At 54.3% G+C, this 4,387-nt stretch overlaps 2 non-coding genes across 2 annotated transcripts; both read left to right on the top strand.

Annotated features, from left to right (window-relative positions):
* Positions 1 to 217: 217 nt before the first annotated feature.
* MIR9845-1 (microRNA mir-9845-1) lies at positions 218 to 301 on the top strand. The gene has a single exon (NR_128532.1). It is a non-coding gene; the product is annotated as a microRNA 9845-1 (primary transcript).
* Positions 302 to 4,011: 3,710 nt separating this feature from the next.
* On the top strand, positions 4,012 to 4,095 carry MIR9845-4 (microRNA mir-9845-4). The gene has a single exon (NR_128535.1). It is a non-coding gene; the product is annotated as a microRNA 9845-4 (primary transcript).
* The last annotated feature ends 292 nt before the right edge of the window (positions 4,096 to 4,387 follow it).

Genomic DNA, 4,387 nt, shown 5'->3' with positions numbered 1-4,387 from the left:
CCACACTGAGGCCATGTGGCTGAGAACAGACAACGTGTTGTTAGTGGGCACTTCGGGAAGAGAGGCCGTTGGTGGCTTGCAGCGTGGCATAACGCAGGAAGCTATGGATTTCGTGGATGCAACGATGTGCTGGAATCCACACGTCCGCTGGCCCTCACAGACTTTTCCCTTGGGGTGGTGTGAACCCGCGGCCCTTTCTTCCATTCTTGTCCACCACCACTAGGGCCTGAACCCAGATCGGCCCGGGGTCCTTTGTGTGCAGGCACGCCCCCCTGGGTCTCACTGTGGCCAGGCCACAGCACGAGACAGCATAATCAGGGTGTCTCGAGCTGGTGAGTCATTTTGCGAGGAGTCCCGGCAGGGCTTCCTTCCAAACGGGTGCTGTGGTGTCGGCACCGCCGAGAAGCTTTCCTTTTCTACCCCCCAGAAGTGCAGTCAGTGTTTGTTGGTGGTTTGCATGGTTCTATTTGTCTTTGGGTTCGTGCCACTCATAGGCCGAGGCTTTGAGCTGATATGCCCTGGATGTAGACGAGAGAAGCTGGTGTGATTTTTCGAAGGGCGAGACTACCAGAGACATCGTGCAGAAACCCATCAGTACACTCGATAGCACTGGTAGGCGGAAGGCGGGTTGCTCCCAAGACTCTGATGTCCCTTCACACTAGGGTCTTCCATCCATTTCCTTTGCCAGCGTGGACTTGAGAAGTGGGAGGATTTGGTCCCCAGGAGATGGACTTCACGTGCCCTCACATAGGCATCCTTGGTGCCCCCACGTTCCCCATGCCGCTGGGCTTCCAATTGTACAGATGTCTTGGCACTCCTTTTGAGCAGAGACAGCCCTTGCCTCGGGGACATTCTGCATGGTTGAAGCAGCCCAGCAGGGCCCTGAGGGCACCAGGGATCTGCATCCCTGCTGACGCATCCCTGAGCTCTCCCCCATAGGTTCTTGGGAATCCTGGTGGTCCTTGACCTGGGGTGCCCTGTCAGGGTGCACCATCGGCTGCCGGCCACGAGGTTCCTCTGCCAAGTTGCAATGCTTTTCTCAAAATTCAGACTTCCCTGGGTGTCCGGAGTCTCGATGTCGATGTAGCCTCCTGTAAAGTCAGCCGTGGTGTGTGATGAGAGCCATGCTTCAACCTTTTGGTTTGCCTCTCTGCCTTCCTTCCCACTTTCTGTATTCCATTCGCCTTAACACCTTTTTCCATCCCTAATTTCCTCCCACGAAATCCCTCCTCCACAATGCGAGCCTTGCTGCTCACTTCCTGCATCTCCTTCACATCAGTATAGCTTTCTCACTACCTAGCTCTTATCATCAATCTCCTCTTCCTCCTCATCAATTAATAATTCTCTCTCCAGGGTTTTTCTTTGGGATGATAGCCAAGAAAAGCCAGGACGTTTTTGCGACTTCTGGAGACTCAGCAGGAATCTTGGACTGTGGTTTTCTCTGGCATGGAAGATACGATTTGGGTTCCTCTCTCAGGAAATGCGCAGGGGTTTTGGCTTTTTTTAACCGGGTGTCCTCATAGATCCATAGTCCTATTCCCTTCAGAAACACTAGCACGTGTGTTTACAATGGGGAAAAGTCTTTAGGCACCCGTGGTCCAGTGGAGCAGGAGAGCCTGAGGAATCGTCGTGCCCCCCATCCTGAAGCTGTCTTGGAACGGTTCAAAGGAAAGCAGGCTAATCCATAGCCCCCCAAAGCCACCATAAACAACCCAAGCCCAAAGAAGGGTTAAAGAACCTTGAGAAAACCACACCCATGGAAGGAATGTAAAGCAGAGCAGAGGAATGTGTGGAATGCAGACAGGGGTGAAACACTTAGGGTCCCATATGGAAAACGGGGAAAACCACAGGTTGGCCTGTGGAAATGCAGGAATCTGACAGAGGCGGGCAGAGAAGGTCTGGAATGATGCCAGGTCTGAACCAGAGGGTGAGTCTCACGTGGCTAGCCGTGAAGACCATATGGCCTGCACTCCAAAGGCCTGGGAGACTCGGAGCTGGGCCGCCACTTGAAAGGGCCTTAGGTTGTCCTCCTTCCTCCCAGGTCCTCAAACTGGAGGGGAATTCTCAATGACTGCTAGATCTCCGACCTTGCGTGAAGTGAGGTCTGTGGTACGGCCCAGCCGTCCAGGTGATGGGCAACCCTGTGGGCAGGCTCTACAGGTACCTGAGGAATGCCCTGGAGTTTTGGGGGGTGGGGAATTTCCAGCAGCTCCGCTGATTTCCATACATCAGGGCGTGGCCACCTCAGCCTCTACCAGACCCCTGTCTCCAGGGAGAGCACTGTGGGCCAGCATTCTCCCGGCCAGCCGGTCGCTTCTTCTCGCTTCTCCGACTGACCTCGAAGCATGGATTCCTCCAGCACGTCCTGCACATCCAGCGGTAGGTTGACCTCTGCCTCTGAGCTGGGGTTGCAAATCCCAGAGGCCGGGTGTCCTTCCCGCCTGTGCATCCTGCATCGATAGGGCCATGCCCTTCATTAGGGCATATTCCGTGATTGGGCTGGCCTTTGGCCAGTGCTCAGTTGGCCTCAGGATGCAGACTCGCCTCAGAATGACACCCTTGCTCCATACCCAGGGGAGTTTCGCTCTGGGATGGAAGTGGATGTTGCCTCTTCCTAGAGAGGTGCCCACGCAGATCACGCATCAATGGGCGAAAGGTCCTAACAGGATTTCTCAGGGCCCATCCTCTCCTTTGCTGCTGGCCAACCTTTCCATTCAACCCAATGTATGTTCATGATGGCAGTGGACACATTTGGGGATTTGGAGTCGGAGTAGCCTTTGAATTGTGGTCTCTTGGCCTGGCTTGCCAACAACAGGTATGGAGATACACCCCAGTGGGTTTACTCCTCTCTTTCTTTCTCTTTACGTCTTGGGGAAGGTTTCCTTTGGAGTCTTGGGGATGTTGGGAGCATTTTGACCCCAGGTCACCTGGAGTCGACAGCACGTTCGTGGGAGCTCTTCTCCAAAGTTCAGGCCTTTCTGCATGACCGAACTCTGTGCACGCCTGGCCTTTGTATAACCCAGGGACGTCAAGGAATCTTGATGCCAGGACGGAGGGAAACATGTGGAGCTTATATCTCTCTTTCAAGGGTTTCAAGCTCCCTTGGAGTTTCCCCACACATAATCCCTCTCCATTTCTCTCTCTCCGTCTCTCGGTCCCTCCGTCTCTTTCTCAGTCTCTCTCTCTCTCAGTCTCTCTCTCTCTCTCTATGTCTCTCTCTCTCTCTCCATTTCTCTGCTGGGACCCTGTGGGTCTCACTTTCTATAACTCCTTGGTTCACTCCCAACTCAGCCTTACGGTCACAATTCCTTCTCCTCTTTGGCCACTTACGTCTACATGAATGGAACCGTAGACTTTGCACACTGGCCTTGACAGTGTAATATGCAGACTTGTGGTTGGTGTTGAAGTCGTCATCACTGCATGTGCTGAGGTCCGTCCTGATGGACACTTGCCCAGTTGCGTTGGATATTCACGTCGATCTGCTGGAGGTCACTTTGTGCTGATGTATCATAAATATCCGGGACTTGGAAGCTCACCTGAAGCGAAGTTGGCTTTGCTTGTATCGGAAGCAAATTCTGCGAGACACAGCATCCTGGAACACAGGAAGTGGTCTTTGACGGCCTTTGCTTTGGGGGCTGTGGGGTAAGCGCTTCGCAAGGGGACCCGCCATGGGGCCGTCAGTTGCATGCGAATCACCAAGGAAGAATTCCTGTGTGCCGGCCGGACAGAAGGGAGACCGATCCAGGGGGATTCCTCTGCTTCTGTGTGCTTTGACAGGTCTTGACTAGGAGAGCCCACACTGAGGCCATGTGGCTGAGAACAGACAACGTGTTGTTAGTGGGCACTTCGGGAAGAGAGGCCGTTGGTGGCTTGCAGCGTGGCATAACGCAGGAAGCTATGGATTTCGTGGATGCAACGATGTGCTGGAATCCACACGTCCGCTGGCCCTCACAGACTTTTCCCTTGGGGTGGTGTGAACCCGCGGCCCTTTCTTCCATTCTTGTCCACCACCACTAGGGCCTGAACCCAGATCGGCCCGGGGTCCTTTGTGTGCAGGCACGCCCCCCTGGGTCTCACTGTGGCCAGGCCACAGCACGAGACAGCATAATCAGGGTGTCTCGAGCTGGTGAGTCATTTTGCGAGGAGTCCCGGCAGGGCTTCCTTCCAAACGGGTGCTGTGGTGTCGGCACCGCCGAGAAGCTTTCCTTTTCTACCCCCCAGAAGTGCAGTCAGTGTTTGTTGGTGGTTTGCATGGTTCTATTTGTCTTTGGGTTCGTGCCACTCATAGGCCGAGGCTTTGAGCTGATATGCCCTGGATGTAGACGAGAGAAGCTGGTGTGATTTTTCGAAGGGCGACACTACCAGAGACATCGTGCAGAAACCCATC

Source organism: Sus scrofa, chromosome 10, assembly GCF_054392235.1.
Source record: "Sus scrofa isolate SSC_HxYL_T2T_F1_AM1 chromosome 10, Sscrofa_HxYL_maternal_Yorkshire_Landrace_v2.0, whole genome shotgun sequence".
Lineage (NCBI taxonomy): Eukaryota > Metazoa > Chordata > Mammalia > Artiodactyla > Suidae > Sus > Sus scrofa.
This window is presented reverse-complemented; position numbering and strand designations above follow the sequence as displayed.